Source organism: Topomyia yanbarensis, chromosome 3 (assembly GCF_030247195.1).
Source record: "Topomyia yanbarensis strain Yona2022 chromosome 3, ASM3024719v1, whole genome shotgun sequence".
Lineage (NCBI taxonomy): Eukaryota > Metazoa > Arthropoda > Insecta > Diptera > Culicidae > Topomyia > Topomyia yanbarensis.
This window is the reverse complement of record NC_080672.1, coordinates 108,719,720-108,737,835: the sequence shown is the minus strand read 5'-3', so window position 1 is coordinate 108,737,835 and position 18,116 is coordinate 108,719,720. Positions and strand designations below refer to the sequence as shown.

The 18,116-nt window shown below is 39.1% G+C and overlaps 1 pseudogene; it reads left to right on the top strand.

Moving 5' to 3' along the window:
- The window catches only part of LOC131687132 (uncharacterized), a 166,206-nt pseudogene that overhangs the window by 135,491 nt on the left and 12,599 nt on the right, over positions 1–18,116 (top strand).

The window sequence follows — 18,116 nt, the reverse complement described above, 5'->3', positions numbered from 1 at the left end:
TCAGCGCAGAAAACACTCCCCCGGGCAGCAGATATTGAATTCGGAATAATTTTCCCATTTTTCATTTTTTTCCTCCCGAGAAGAGAAACCAAAAACGTAGCAAATATTACCCGGCACTTCGCATTTCGTTTGGGCAAAAGGGTAACATGTGAGTGTTGCGTTCAGACTCAAAGCTTCACCCCCACCAAAAGCCATTAGAAAACACAGTTGTTGAAATATAAAATCATTAAACCACAATATGAAAACAATTAGAGGAACGAATGAATTTGGGATTTTCCTATGCTTTGGAATGGGTCTGCGTTTGCCGACAGCAGCCGTTTTTCTACATAGGTTAGTTACTATAACAACTTTGCCCCATCTCCCTCTAACGTAGAGTGTGAGTAGAATTTCATTTGAAGTCTGGTGCAACATTTATTAAATATTGTTCGGTTTGTATACGTGGATTATAACACAGAAAAGATATTTCATTGTTGCCTTTATTTATTTATTTATTTATTTATCGCACGCATCAACAGGCCGCACTCGGTCCCAATGATGGAAACTTAAATTAATTACATTTAAAAAACTGCAGGAATCGCTTTCTTAAAGTTATCCGAGACAAATGAAAGTCGAACAGGTGCGACACACGATTGAAGAGGCGTTGTAGTCCCGTGATAGCGGCATTAGCTGTTTGAATAGTTCGTCGAAACGGCACTCTCAGAAGAACGTTTCCGCGTAACGTTCTGAACCTTGCTTGGATGTTGACTCGCTCTAATAAATCTGGAGAATCGATGCGTCCTGACAGAAGATCAGAGATGAATAAGGCTCTTGCAGTTTCTCTACGGCGCTGAAGGGTATCGAGCTGGATGAGTTGACACCGACTCTCGTAGCTTGGTAGACGAAAAGGATCGCGCCAAGGCAGGCGTCGAAGAGCATACCGTATAAATTTTCGTTGAACGCCTTCAATTCGATCGCTGCTGTTCATGTAATTCGGGTTCCAGACTGACGAACAATACTCCAGCGTGGAGCGCACTAAAGAGCAGTAGAGGCTTTTGAGACAATAAATGTCTGTGAAGGATTTAGCCGTACGGAAGATGAAGCCCAGGCTTCGCGATGCTTTACCAACAACATACGAAATGTGATTCTTAAATGTAAGTTTCGAATCTAACAGCACTCCAAGATCCTTAACGCAGCTCACCCGGGAAACAAGAGCTCCAGACAAGTTATATTCAAACTCAATGGGATCCTTTTTTCTGGAGAACGATATCACAGAACATTTCGCCGGATTCAGATTCATTCGGTTGTTTTCACACCATCTGCTGAAAGTGTCAAATTGCTGCTGCAAATAAAGTGCGTCCGTTCGGCTCTTAATTCTGTTGAAAATTTTCAGGTCATCTGCATACGACAACCGTGGCCCTTTCAGCTGATAGTTTACATCGTTGAAATAGAGAGTGAATATCAAAGGTCCGAGATGACTTCCTTGCGGAATTCCAGACGTTGCGGAGAATAGTTTGGAGTATGCATCACCTATGTTCACACTGAGTTGACGGCCAACGAGATAGGATTGGAACCATCGCAGGAGTGATCCACTGAAGCCAAGTTTTTCCAATTTAGCGATTGCGATATCGTGATTGATTTTGTCAAAAGCTGCAGATAAGTCAGTATATATAACATCAGTTTGTTGATTCGCATCGAACCCTTCGGACACAAAAGAGGTTAGAGATAGTAGATTCGTCGACGTCGATCGATTCGGCATGAATCCATGTTGGTCTTTAGAAATATATTCCTTACAGTGAAAAAACACTGACTCCACCACGACTAACTCAAAGAGCTTGGAAATGGCACAGAGCGCAGAAATTCCTCTATAATTGTCAATGTTCCTCTTATCACCTTTTTTGTGGACAGGAAAGATGAAAGCTGCTTTCCACAATTGAGGAAAAATCGCGGTTGTCAGTGACATTTTGAATAGTTGACAGAGTGGTTCCACCAAACCAGATATACACTTTTTCAAAAACACAGCAGGGACACCATCTGGCCCGGGAGATGACGATGCTTTAAGCTTGGATGCTGCTGATACAATATCCGAGTGCTCTACACGAATCTCATTCACTGACCGTTCGAGTTGGGCCACGCCGCTAGCTGCAACGTCAATCTGCTGCGAGGACAATGTCTCACTGACGAACACACTCGCAAATTTAGAGGCGAACAATTTGCATATGGCTTGTGAATCATGACCAGCTTCGCCATTCAAAAACATTGCAGAAGGCAAGCCGGTTTCTTTCCGCTGGTCATTGACGTATCTCCAAAACGATTTAGGATCCGACTTAAGCTTACGTTGCATTTTTCGTTGATAGTTTGAAAAACAAAAACTGTTCAGTTTTTTAAAATCGTTATTGAGCCTTACATAATAAGCTCTCAGTGACAAGGTACGGCGTTTGGTAAACTTTCGTAATGCAGCTCTTTTCGCAGTTTTTAGCTGACGTAGCTCGGCTGTCTGCCAGGGGGATTGATCACTTCGTTGATTACACTTTGGGACATGACGATCGATAAGGTAGCTCATTATATGGCAGAACGTTTCAGCGGCGGAGTTCACATCATCCTTACTTAGCACAGAATCCCAGTTAATACTTTGTAAAATATTCAAAATTGTTGTTTCTAATTTAATTGTTATTATGCTTGAAACCAATGTTAAGCTTAGATTCTCGGTTTGAATTTACCATTCACCCTTGCATGCACCTCATTTTGAAGAGGTTATTGAATGTGCAATTCTTATCGACATTATTGAATTAATGGAACCTTAAGTAATCCGAACAACTAGCGCAACTAGATATTCTCTTATTCCAAGGCTAGGGTGCATCCATAAATGACGTAGTATTTTTGGAAAGGGGGGAGTTTTGTATTTTGTAATGATGTGTGACGACAGGGGGTCGGGGGTCATGTCATACTAAGTAGCTTTTTAAAAGGGGAATAGGAGTTGACCTGATACCACGACAATCTTAGGGGCCATTCATATACCACGTGGACAATTTAGGGGAGGGTAGGGGTCACGAGAAAGTCCACGCTACGGGGAGGGGGGTGAGGCTATTGGTGTGAGCGCTTACCTTCAAATTGTTTGAAGTTTTTGAAATAGTCAAAGCGCTTATAACAGCATACACTCAAGTTTTTTTTTACGCGGTTTTTTTTTGCGCGGTATTTTTTTACGCGGTTTTTTTTTACGCGGATTTTGAAATTTACGCGGTTTTCATTTACGCGGATTTTGAAATTTACGCGGTTTTCATTTACGCGGTTTTTGAAATTTACGCGGTTTTCATTTACGCGGTTTTTGAAATTTACGCGGTTTTCATTTACGCGGATTTTGGAATTTACGCGGTATCCATTAATGAGGTTCCCTTTATCGCGGATTCTTAAATTTAAGTGGTCTTCATTTACGCGGATTTTGAAATTTACGCGGTTTTCATTTACGCGGATTTTGAAATTTACGCGGTTTTCATTTACGCGGATTTTGAAATTTACGCGGTTTTCATTTACGCGGATTTTGAAATTTACGCGGTTTTCATTTACGCGGATTTTGAAATTTACGCGGTTTTCATTTACGCGGTTTTCATTTACGCGGCTCGTATCCCCCGCGTAAAAAAAAACCTGAGTGTAGTGTATAATGGTGACTATCATCAAAAAATCAGAGGAAATCATGCGAAAATCTGAGAATAAATTCTGTCTGGCTCATTTCATTCAATCTTCTATAACTTAGTCAAATACCACTAATTTTGGGTTTGATGGATCTTTAAAACGTAAATATAAAATCATAATGTTGTTCAGAAATGAGATATTTTCATGCAAATTTCACGAAAGACTAAATAAGTATTTGATATTTTATGGTTGAAGTTTGAAGGATTTTTATAAAGTCCTTCTTCGCCATAGTAGTCTAACACATAGGAAAATTTTCTGAAAACCCAGTTTTTATGAAACTAACCGAAAAAATTGGAGGGTCCACGTGGACATCGTAGAGAGGGACGGTAGGGGTACAGCATTTGTCCACGCTTGTCCACCGAGGAAGAGGAGGGGGATAAAACGAAGGTTTTTTGTCCACATGGTATATGAACGGCCCCTTACCCGTTTCATCTAACATAGTTTTTTTTCTTTCATTTTTTTAAATTTTTTACAGTGACAAGTGAGGGGGGAGGGTTACCGTCAAGCTACGTAATTACCAGCGGGTATTTAGATGTTTGTGACGAAATGCTACGATGGGGGAGGGGGTGTTTTAAAATCACTCAAAAATGCTACGTCATTTATGGATGTAGCCCTATGAGTGCGTTGTCAGCAGCAAAGAAATTGCGAATGCATTCCAATACTGCAAAAAAAGTATTCTATGCACTGCAACTTTCGGTAAGTGTGAACGAAGTTAGTGTGTAGTGTGTTTACTACCATAGCAGATCACTCAGGAACACAACTGAAAAGTGCGATCCAACGCAACTCTCATTTCCAAAGCAGTGGACAGAATTATTTTGTCTGATAAAAACTTGTCGTGATACTGATTGATGATGTTCTCAACTTGCTGCTACAATCAGAAGGAATTTCCTTTGAATTATGTATTGGAATGGGTCGCTTCGGATACTGCAGGTACGGTGCTGGCAACTGACGCGTTGCGGGATGCTGTAAATTCTGATGCCCATCACTTGGCTGATGGGGTCTCCGATTTTGCACTCAATGTGACACGTTCTACACGCTTTCCTGCCGAACGGGCAGTCGAGAATCAGTAAGAGCACAGTTCGGGCAAAACAAAAATAAAAAATCTGTTGGAGATGTCCGAACTAAAATGTTAAAATTAAACGACGAAATTATATGAGAGAATGGAACTTCTCAGCCGTTTTAGCTGATGGATCTTAAAATGCAATATAGCGGGGCTCATGAATTTTACAGCAGCTTTTTACTCCATATTCATCCATTGTACTGGTCAGCGAATCTTCCATTCGATCGCTATATGGATGACTTATAGCTCAAAATTTAAGACACTTCATCTTGGCTACATGAAAGAGGAACCGACCTCGGCCTGCTCTCTCTCTCTGAATGACACTGGCGATAGGTTTGAACAATGTTGAGATGGCACGGAAAGTAACACAAAAACAAGCAGATCAAGCAGCGAAAATATGTCCAGAGCGTCTTTATTTATTGATTCCTACGAAATTTTTCACCTGAAGTGATATCTTTATTATGTTGCACTGAATGCTCAAAATGCCGCTCGTTGTTTGAGGTTCGGGATCGTTTTGCGGCGTCGAAAATGTTGATGACTTTTTAGGGCAACGAGGTCAGTAAAATCTATAATTTCTTATTTTAAGCGATCGAGGCACCAGACCTAAAGTGAGTTATTTTTTCGCCATTTTTTATTTCGTTTTTGCCTGTCTCTCATAGAAAGGTAATGCAAGCACTTCGAAATTTGATAATCTAGCCCCGACCCAGACGGTCGAGTGTCGTCTAGATCGAAATCTGTCTCTAGCAAACAAATCCATATAATTTTTTAGGAGATCGCTGTACTGTCTATGATCGTAAGTCATATCATAAAGAAAATCCCATAGAAAACGTAATCATAGGTAGTGTACTAATTTGAATAAACTTAACCCTAGAACGTTGCTCTTGCGTTTTCCACCCTAGAATGTTGCACTGGGGTACAAATGTACTCCGAGTTTTCGCAGATAAAAATGTTAACAAAATAATAATAGAATAATAAATATAATATAAATATAATACATCATTTTCTTCGTTTTTGCCTTTCTCATATAGAAAGGTTATGCTCCAAAAATCGTCAACCGAATCCCGGCCCAGAGGGCCGAATGTCATATGCAATTCGACTCATTTCGTCGAGATCGGAAAATGTCTGTGTGTGTATGTGGAAAAAATGCCACCTCTGTTTCTCAGAAATGGCTGAACCGATTTGCACAAACTTAGTCTCAAATGAAAGGTACAACCTTCCCATCAGCTGCTATTGATTTTTTTGTTGATTGGACTTCTAGTTCCGGAGTGACGGGTTGAAGAGTGCGACCACACTGCAAATTCCCGTATAAACAGAAATGAAAAATACTCAATGGGAGAAGTAGAGGAAAATTTCAAAATCGAATTTGTATTTTGGATGCCAAATGACTTTAAAATGCATGAAACATTGAGATTTGATGTAATCTCAAAAAAAATTTTTGACGAAAATTGACTTTGGCACATTTTTGCCTTTCTCATATACAGGTATACCTCGATAGTACGTACCCTCGTTAGTACGCACCCTCGATAGTACGTACCCTCGATAGTACGCACATTTTGCCTCAATAGTACATACACCTACCAATATTTTTTTTTATTCGTTTGATTTTCTAAACTTCAACAAAATGCGACACATTTTATAGAAGTTTTACGGGTTTCATGTTACTTCGGCATGCTTTAGAAAGGTTATGTCAATCAATTGTAGACTACATTATACAAATATTAATTGCTTATATACTATCCTATATACTATTTCTATGTACTATGATGCCATAAAGAGTAGAAAAACTGTTTTAAACTTGTTAGGGGCCTGGTAAGGTCAATACTTTCACAACGCTCGTTATACACAGCCATCATCTGGTTTAGTGGTCCGAATTTAGCATAGTCTGTACGGTGATGACCTATCGCGAACAAATTTCTATTGCATAATTGACGAGTAGGAGCATATAAATTTTATTTTGACAATATGTAAAATGAGTCAATACGCTGCATGACGATATCGTTTAGAAACGAGATCATAGCATAGTACCGACGTTCTTTCAATTTTTGAATATCTATCAACATACAACGTGCTTCATAAGATGGAAGAGGGAATGCTGTCCATCTTAACTCGTGTAGTGCATATAATAGAAACTGTTTTTGGATTGACTCAATTCTCACTTCGTGTTTTTTTTATGAATGGTGACCAAACAATACTACAATATTCTAAAATAGACCGAACATATGCTACGTAAAGAGTTTTAATTATGTAAGGATCTTGAAAGTGATATCCGAGGCGTTTTATAAAATTAAGCGTATTACTAGCTCTATGAACAATTGTGTTGTAATGTTCCAAATTTTAATTTTTTATCTAAGATAACTCCTAAATCTCTTATTTTATCGCATTTCTGAACGGTTTGATTACCTAATGTAATTGACACGGAAGCCGTGATTTGTTTTCTGCTAAAAGTCATGAGATAACATTTTTTAACATTTAATTCCAGTAAACATTTACAACACCATGTTTAAAAGATTTGTGTTTCATTGTGAAAAACATTATAGTCATTATTATTTCTAATTTCCAAAAATAGCTTCATATCATCCGCATATATGAGAATTTTAATGTTTTTTTTTTAAATTAGAGAGATGTCGTTGACATATAAAATGAAAAGAAGAGGTCCTAAGTGTGAACCTTGAGGAACCACCGAAGTAACTTTAATGATATCAGATTTCATCTCATGGAATTTTACTATTTGCTGACGATCTGTTAAATACGACTTAATCCAATTGAGGAGTCTCATCTCGATTCCCAATTTTTCAAGTTTGAATATTAACATGGGAATGTCCAGCTTATCGAAAGCTTTGCTGAAGTCAGTGTAAAGAGCTTCTATATGATTTCCTTTATCCATGGCATTTAACGAGTAATCAACAAATTCTAAAAGGTTTGTACTAGTTGAACGGCCTTTAAAAAACCCATGTTGTGAATTTGTTATTTTATGTTTGACTTGGTTGAAAATGGTTTTATTTATGATGGATTCGAAAAGTTTGGGAAAGCAAGACAGAATGGCAATTCCACGATAATTGCGAATATAGATTTTTTACCCGATATGTCAAGAGTTCTGTGCTACTCAGAGTAGTTCTGCAAACTCCAACAAAGCATTCCAAAGTTTAAGTAAACCACAAATGTATCACGAAAAATTATGAACTATGAAAAGAATCCTACAAGCTTTAAGGACGTCCTACAAGTATCTTAAAAGTCTTATAAGCTTCGGGAGCTTGCTAACTTACAAGGAGATCCGTAGAACTTTAGACAATTTGTACGAAATTCTGAGCATTCATAGTTTGTTTGTCAAACTTCAGAGAATCTCAATTATCTTTAAGGTTGACACTTCGAAGGTTGCATACAATTTAGGAAATTACTTCAAACTACAGAGAATTTCTATGCGCTCAAACAAATTCTATAAACAACAGAGTCTTCACGATGTTCACGCATATTTTACCAAACTCGAGATAATTCTGCGAACAAAAAATCCTTCAATCTTGAATAAAATCTTTAGAATCTCTAAAAAGTTCACGAAGCTGATATTTAAAAGAATTTTGGAAGATCTTTCAAACATCAAGAAGTGTCTGTAAGGTTTACAAACTTACAGTTAACTTCAATGAAGTAAAACTAACAAAATTGGGAAAGTCTAACCGAAAGCTTTTGCATGCTTTTATGCACGGTATGTTCCTAAAGTATCAGAGAAGTATTACTAACTTCAAGATAACCTGTAAAATTCAGAGAATTTTTCCGAACATCAAACAAGATTTTAGCAACTTTGAAGGTAATAAAAATGATAAAAAGTTTTTTCCTAGTACATTTTCAAATATTATGTACATAAAATGTAAGTGCTTCATTATATTCTAAGAGCCACAATGTTTTGAATGAAATGGATGAGATTCGGATCAATCACGCCTAGCGGCTTCGATGGAGGCTCGTATGACTTACAGATATAGATAAACGCAGCGTATTTTCTCCATACCTCTTTTGTGAATGTTGTGCTAGTAATTAAAAAAGTATTCAACATATTGGCGTGGTTCAAGGATTAAGGTGTGACACGAAACAATGGTTTATATAAGCTCATATGTTGTCATAGTTTATATTTGAAATCAAATAGTCTTTGTAAATATAATTAATTAAACGTTTTTCAACCAAAAATATAAGGAATAGAAAACAATATGTAATCCTGTTCTGAGAAGAATTACCAAATCCAAAGAATTTATCCAAAGAATACCAAATCCAAGGAATTTATCAGAAAATCTCAGAGATCCTGCAATATTCAGGGCGTCTTATTGCCTTCGAATTTTCATTACAAATTCGGAATATTTTGTACGAACTTCAGAAAAATCGTACATACGTCAAGCAACTGTACGAGTCTAAGAAAATGCTTTTAAATGCCATTTTCACCATTCTGGTTGTAGGAAACCATGTTTAAATTAAATACCCAGTGATAGAACAATTTATCACTAATATGAGGATTTATTTAGCAATAAATATTATTTTTGTAAGATTTTATGCAACACAAAAATAATATTTTGAAATTTATTTTCGTGATTCGATAGTACGTACGTCTCGATAGTACGTACACTAAACGAAGCGAAGGTGTACGTACTATCGAGGTATACCTGTATAAAGGTTATGCAATCGCTCTAAAAATCATCAACCTAATTTTTTGGCTTGTAAAGGCTTAGATAAGAATATGCAGTAAAGGGTTGCTGCTTTAAAATTATACTAGTTTGAAATTTCTTAACGGATCTTCCTCCTGGATTCGTCGCTGGTTTCCAGCGATGTTTCAGTGTCGACACATAGTATCTCAAAATCGTGGCTGTCGATCCATTGTATGTACTATGTGCAAATCGTATTGAATATGTAATATACATTTCCACCATTGTATTAAACATAATGAGCCATATAATCGTAGTTTGGACAAATGAGAAAGGCACAATTGCACCACTAGGTGGATTAAAACAGGTTTTTTCACTCAAAAATGCGCCATTTCGCGTAAAATCAAAATATCGAAAAAATTCTACGTACGTCGCTTGCCATTGACATTAGGAAACAGAAAAACTAGTTTTTGGCTCTAGGTCAAAAATTACGGCCGTTGGCCCCTTCCAAAAAAACGCGCATGGGGGAAATGCTCCACCGCCGCCATCTTGTGATGAAGTTGCCCTAAAAATATTATGTTTGTGATTCATTACGTATGTTATAAAACGCATTTTACAAGATATCGAATCTACAGTGGTGTAACCCCTTAAGGTAAGATTTGCTCAAAAAAACAAGTAAGGCTAATAAATGTGACTATTACCTTTCATTTGAGTAACAACAGTTACAAGGATCAGCTCTAGTACTGAAGTTATTGCAATTAATCTGATTGGATTCCAATGGAGCAGTGCTGTCAGGGATAGTTTACGTTGACGACAGAAAATATTTTTTTCATATATCGTCGTTACGTTGCAATATCATTGAAAACTGATAAAACTTATCAATTTAGACTGTGTTTTCCACGCAATTGAACTATCGTGAGTATTGTAGGAAAATTATATTGAGCATTGGAAGGTAAAATTTGAGCAGCTGCTAGCACTGCGTGGGAAACACTTATCTTTATGCTTTTCGTGTTTCTTGACCCCACCGAATTTTTGTTTATAGAAATACATGGGTTATTGCTTGAATGTAATTTTTTGTTTTGTTTTGAATATATCACGCTTCAAATACATCGAAGACCCGTTTTTATCAGCCCTTTTGGTGTAACTTTGCTTGACAGAATGGGAGCAATGACAAAACATATTTATTTATTTTATTTTTTAAACCGAAGCTGTAAAAATATTTAACATTATTCCGTATACATAGTCTCATAACTCTGGCTGGTTAACGAAATCAGGTCGAAAAGCTGATAAAATTAGGGGCTGATAAAAACGGGTTTTCACTGTATATCATGCTAAAATAAAGACCGACCGTGATATAATCGAAACATTGCTGTATCGGTTACTGCAGGCCTTTTTAACACACTCTGGTACTCTCTTTGAATAATGATGACATGCTTCTCAGAATTATGTTTGAATACTTTATAGGATTCTGATCGAAGTTTTCTTATCATTTCAATGGAACCCATTTCGATTTAATCCTATCCGTATTTCGGCTTTTTTCTTTGAATATATTGATATCGCAATATTGCTCTTCTCCCATCATTCCCTTTAAGAATTGATTCCTGCTCAGAATTCCAATGGCATCTTTAACCTCTTCATTTGGTGGCTTCATGTTGTTGACAAACAACCACGTTTCTAAAGGACTATAACTGTTGGTTTACACAACATATGTTTATAATGACAAGTAAGGCTAATAACTGGTGCTAATATCTATCATTTGAGCACTAACAGTTATTAATACTATCAGTAGCACGGACGTTATTACAATTAATCTGATTGTGTTCCACTGAAGCAGTGCTGCCAGAAACTATTAATGGTAAAAATGAAATTATGGAGTATTTTCATACCCTAGCTATATTCTTGAAAACTGATAAAATTTTCTAATTTAGACTGCCTTCAACTACCTTTTTCATGCAATTGGACTAGATCAGAAGGTAAATTTTGAGCCGCTTCTGGCACAGCGGAAGAAGTACCTATCTTTGTTAAACCAGGTTTTTCATGTTTATGTTTATGTTTATTACCTTCACCAACAGGCCCCTTGGCCCCAATGGTGGTTTCTTAAACTAATTACATTTTAAAATTGCCAACATTTTCGCTTTTATCGCATTCCGCGTCCGGTTGAAGTCAAAGGCCGTCGCCACACTGCTAAAAATTCGCTGGAGTCCAGTAACAGCGCTCTGGCAACCATAGTTGGTTCTCCTGAACGGAACTCGCAGAAGAGAGTTATTACGTAGAGCTCGAACGCGGGCTTGAAGATCCAGACGTCCGAGGACTGTAGGGCAATCCACTCTGGCAGAGAGTAAGTCCGAGACGAACAAGGCTCGAGAGCAGTCCCTCCGAATGCTGATTATATCGAGGTGTATTAGCTGGCAAGAGTTTTCACAGCTCGGCAGCTGAAATCTGTTTCGCCATGGGAGATGCCGAAGGGCGAAGCGTGTGAATCTGCGTTGAACAGCCTCGATTCTGTCAATCCCGTTCTGGTAGTACGGATTCCAAACAGCCGAACAATATTCTGACGTTGAGCGGACCAACGCACAGTAAAGCGATTTAAGACAATCTACGTCCCTGAAGTTTTTCGCTATTCGGAAGATGAACCCAAGCTGTCGTGATGGCTTATCCACGATGTATGAAGTATGTGGTTTGAATGTTAGTGCCGAATCCATGATGGCTTCGAGATCTTTGATGTGAGAGTGTCTTGGAATACTCGAGCCGAAGAAATGGTAGTTAAACCACAGACTAACAGACATAACACTGTGGGAATTCCCACAAAAAACATCGATCCGGCAATTTTCCCAGAACACTAGCTCCACCTTTTATTCACAGTCCCAAACACTTTTTTGCTGGTGGGTTACCCCTCAGTTTTGGGAACAATTATTTCACTAGTGGTCTATCCCCCATATGCTTGTTCATATTTGAGTGGCGCCATAATTTCAAATGTGGCCACAGTCCCAACTACAAATATATTTAAAATGACTGTTAAAGCGGGCGAAGTTTTCGAGTGTTATGTCTGTTAGTCTGTGGTTAAACTTAGTCGGATGGCGTTTCCGCGTGAACGTAACGATTGAGCATTTGCTCGGGTTTAAAACCATTCTGTTTAGATCACACCACGTACTAAAGCTGTCCAGTTCCGTCCGAAGAAGCTCGGCATCGGTTTTATCCCGTATTTGTTGAAAAATTTTCGTGTCGTCGGCGAAAGAAAGGCGGGGTCCTTGTAATGTGAAATTGACATCATTAAAGTAGAGGAGGAATATTACTGGACCGAGATGGCTTCCTTGTGGTATGCCGGATGTAGCGAAGAATGGTGCATATAGACAGTCCTTAATGCTGATTTGGAGTTGCATTCCATCGAGGTAGGAACGAAACCAGCGCAGAAGTTGTCCATGAATGCCGAGTTTGTTCAGCTTCGCTATTGCGATATCATGGTTGATTTTGTCGAAGGCCGCAGATAGATCCATGTAAATAGCATCGGTTTGCAATCCGTCAGCGAATCCATCTATTACATATGTTGTGAACGAGAGCAGGTTTGGCGTTGTCGATTGTTTAGGCATGAAACCGTGTTGGTTATCTGCAATGTAGTGTTTGCAGTGAAAGAAAATAGGATCTAACACAACCAGCTCGAACAGTTTTGATACGGCACTTAAACATGAGATTCCCCGATAATTGTCAATGTTCGATTTGTTTCCTTTTTAATGAACTGGAAACATGTGCGCTGATTTCCAGCAGGAAGGGAATGTACCAGTAGTGAGTGATAGCTCGAAGACTCGCCGAAGTGGTTCAAGAAGCCCGCTGATGCACTTTTTGACAAAAAACGATGGAACACCATCTGGACCCGGGGAACAAGATGCTTTCATTTTGGCATTTGCTGCAAGAATGGCAGCATTATCGACACAAATTCGGTTGATGGTTCGTCCTACAGAAGGAGTTAAATTGGCGGCGGCAGCAACTTGTTGTGGTGGCAGGCGCTCGTTGGAAAAAACGCTACGGAGCGTAGTCCCGGGCGCTTACAAAGCAGAGGCCCAATGTGCGTCCATTCTCGTTGGAGACATTATTAATTTGCCGAAGAGTTGCACTGCTGTAGTTGTCCAAAATACAACTGGCATTGTTAATAAGCGCAGATTTTTCGATATCCAATCGTAGAAAACCATTACTTGCCTGGCACCACGTCAAGCCAGGTAAGTTGAAGTCACCCAGTATAACAATATCATCAGACTGGGCGGCGATCGAGGCGATAAAAGAAACGGAGGAAAGATGTACATCGATCAGGTTGGAATCACGAATTCTGTCAGGTGGAAAATACACAACACACAGGAACAGATTGCGATCGGCAAGTTTCACTGATATCCATACTTGCGCGGAGCTCGCCCACCAGTCATCGTTGATCACTCGGGCTTTTTACCATGGCGAATGGCGATAAGCACACCACCACCTGATGTCTTGTGGCTGTTGAGGACATTGCGGTCACAGCGATAGACATCGAATGTTGAACCAAAGACCTGACGAGACAGAGTACGGTTGTCGAGCCACGTCTCGGTCAAGGCGATAACGTCGTAACAGCAACCCGTGGTCGCGAGCAAATAGCTGTCCGTTGATGAATTTAAGCCACCAACATTTTGGTAGTGAACCTCGATGTTGTTGGAGGACGGATCAGGTACAGCAGAGAGCGAAGCCATGTTGCCGGGTAGGGGTCCTTTCGTCAATCCCACAAACAGTATCGGAACGGTTCACGGTCGCTTGATCGACTGTGGTGAGGGATTCGAGGCATCCCGAATCAACTGCGTCGCGCCACAAAATACGACTATCGTCGTCGTCGAGAGAAATGGTTGGCATCTGATAACAAGATGTCGGAGCAAATGGCAATGTTTCATTACGCCATCAGTTTTAAGGAAAAATAGTTTTGAAACCCTATACGCGGCAGAAAAAATGAAGCTAAAATTAATGAAATAACACAAGAAAAAGTTCGATTCGATTATCCGGGGTGAGATTTTTTTGAAATCCCCGGATTATCGAGTCGGACCTGCAATAGCAAAAATGACCCATAAACGTTGAATGCTCGATTTCTACCGCTACAATGCGTGGCAGACGCCGCTCTAACTAATGGTTTCAAATAGGAAGAGTAATTATTGAAACAGAACGAAAATAGCCTAATTAATCTAGAGAACAATTTAAACCCATTTTAACAAATAGTGGCATTCCGCTAACTACTCAACAATTTTGTTAAATAAATCGTAGTATCAAACCCCTAAGAAAATTGATAGTTTTTTAGGCTACCATTTTGTGCATATCTTATTAATGATCATAATCCCAAAACCAAAACTAACCATTCTCGTACAATGGTTAGAAAATCCATGCTAAAATTCAGATTTTAATTTAAATACAACCACAGTAATTTATAGCGGAACCAGGCCAGGTTGTTAGCTTTAAACTATAGGAAGATAAGGTCCCAAGTAAATCCTCACGTAGCGCCAGTAAAACTCACACTGAGAAAAATATAAATGAATTTATGTGCTGAAATTATGATAATAATTGCAATTAAATTAATTCAAATTTAAATCGGTTCTGGTCAGTCCGCTACAGGATCCGAACAGCACGTAACAAATCAAACACCCAAACGTGGTTGTAGCTACGTTTTGCGGGAATCTTATGGAGTGGGAAATTTGGTGGCTGATTTTGGAAATAAAAAAAACTACCGTTTCATACTGTTGCAGATTCGCTAGGCTGGAACGTAACACTGCTGCAAATATTTCCGGGTAGGAGTACAATAACAAGCATAACCAGCCGCATAAAAATGAATTTTGCGAATGAAGCACCACGTGACGCGTAACATATGCAAAAGTGCGCACGTTTTCCCGGCCGGCCCGCACACACGGTTATCAATTTAGAGTAGGTACGGAACGGACGAGTTCGTGGTACAATTTTTCATTCAATGGGTTTTTTATTAAATACATAAATATGGCTAAACTACGTGAGATGTGTGCTAAAGCAACAGCGTACGCGCTTTGAAATAGGCGAGGCGAGTTCGGTACTTTTTTGGTCATTTCGAACAGCCGCTGGACATCGCAACGCGGACAGGCGAAATGGAAATTGGCCAATTAAACTGATGTACACCTTGTTTCTCTTACTCTATTCGTTGTTCGATTGAGTTTAACACCATTTTCACAAATTCACCTCAAGATTCGGAGGACATTCCCGCCAAATAACCCCTTTTAACGGCATCGTTGCACCAGGAATGCCTGCGTCCGTCAATATTCCAAAAATGGTAGCATTGCTTTTGCCGGTTCAGTTCAGTCCACGGTCCAGACCACTTGGGGACAATAATTGCTCCATTTTTTTAGGATGATTGAATGTTATTTCGCTGCGGCTGTTGTTGTCATTGCACACGTCAGTCCTTTTTGGGCTTTTTCGAATTTTTTCAGTTCATCACCGCAAAACATATCACCTTCGGGAAACACATTTTTGTTCGGTCATTTCTGTATCACGCGTGATACATTCGGTCATCAGCCGTCATCAGCAAAGGTAATCTGTGGACAATCGAGGAAGAAAACATGAAACGAAATTGAGATGTTTTTAGTTGGTACTTTTTATGGGCTCTTTGATGAGCCATTTTTGGTGGGAGAGAAAGAATTTTTTTTTTTGTTGACGACGGTTGTAGCGACGTTATAACAAGTTGCTTTTGCGAACTATTTTAGGCTGCATCTCTGTTCAAAGCTCGCGTGTCACCAGTATTATTAATCCTGGTGAATTATTTGTATTAGATAAGCACTATAATGGACGATCTAAGCCCAACTGTCGTTCAGAACAAGAGCATCCTGAACGCTCGACTCTTAACACCGCTTTTCAATAATCCAGTAGATCTATCTCACTCCAGCTCACCTTATCCTGGGCGTATCTGTCTTTTGCCTCCCCGAACCAGATCATTCAAACATTTCCATTAATCAGCTCTTCCACTTTCAGACGACTCAGCTATACATCAACGATCTTTGGAAACGCTGGTCAAAAGAAAACATCAGCCTTTGGCGCTAACGGCCAGCCGAGTGCCGGAAATATCCTCCGGAGTATATCGCTTTAAATTTATGGATTTATTTTTGTTTCGTGAACTTATTTCTGATTCATAGATTCGAGCGGCAGATATAAAAAAATACCAGATAAACTACAATACCACGATAATGTAAACAGAAATAACGAAATTCGTGATTAAGTTCCTAGAACCATGAACCTGAATCACATTAGTACACGTGAGAAAACAGCAAGAAAGGTCAAGAATCGAATATTGTTGCATTGCTGAAATCGTGATTCAGCCTCCCAAATCATAAACATGAGTCACGTTTCTTTGTGTGACAATCCGATAGTAACCTCAAGTATACAATATAACGCACATATTGAGTACAAAGTTACGAAAATGAGCATGAGCATGAGCATGATGACTATACAATTCGTAGTTGCTACTCCGTGATTGACGAGAACAAGCGAAATTGCACAAAGAATCAACAAATGGAGCCTGGGAGTAGCTTGTCATTCTTAATGTGCACGTTTCGAGAGCTCAGAATAGTGAAGTGTCAATAACGGCGCCGGCCACGCCCTTACAGTCATTGGGGAAGGAAGGGAATGTTAGTGTGTCAACCGTTGTTATGGAGACCGTGTATACCTCTGCATCTCCACGTTTATCTCGGGAAGGAGTTTGTGTTAGTGGGATGGATATATAGTTACATAAACCTGGATTCACCTTGATAAGTGATATTATCTATGCAACTCTCAAAAGTGTTATCATGTATTAATTGCTCTGGGCAGCCAGCTACCGAGAATTTTCAATAGATTTATTCTTTGTTTTATTACTTCTGATATTCGCGGTGTAAATATGTATCTTAAGCTCCGGACAGCCGGCTACCAGGAGTGTTGCTAATATTTATTTGTACAAATTTTACCCAATATGATAACCAGTTATCGTGGTGAAATCGTGATAACTTTACAAGCAAAAAATGTAAAATGCCGACACCAATTATCTAACGCGCGCGTCGTTTGTTATTATGCCAACTATATTACTAGGATTAGAAGCAAGACTTTCCACCATGGACAAGTAGGATTAAAAAGAAATTATAACTACACTATACGACATATTTAGTTCATCGTTCAAACTCCGAATAATAAGACATTCGATTCCTTACATGAGGTAAGAAATCGATACGTATTTAATTGATATGAAATATACCAGTTTTTCTATTTTGAAAAGTCCAAAACCTAAGACGGATTTCTTTCCTGCACGTAGTGAACAGCCCGAACAATTCCTTCTCTTTCCCGCTTTCCCCATGCCGATGCAGTTTAGCAAAAATACATAGAGTCTCTCGCATACCTACCTGCTAACCGCACCCATTGAACATACTCCGTCCATCCACCCGCCGAATACTCACCCGAAGAACACTCCAGAAAATGCACAAAAATCAAAGCAGAATAAATGAGACGGAAAAAAAAGCATGCAAATTGTGCATTCTGTTTCTCAGTGTACACATACACAGCCCTCACTCCCGTCGCCTACACTCCGCCACGATTCACATGCACCACCAGAATTAGGTTCATTACTACCACAGTTAACTTCACTCCTCTTGTCAGTTCACCAGCACTAGATGCCTTCGTAGCGAATCGCAAAAAAATCCAAGTCCATACAAACAGCACAAGCGAACTGTCAAAAATGTTTCATTTCTCGAGTACTTTTTCAAATGGACGTAAGTCACAAAATGTAA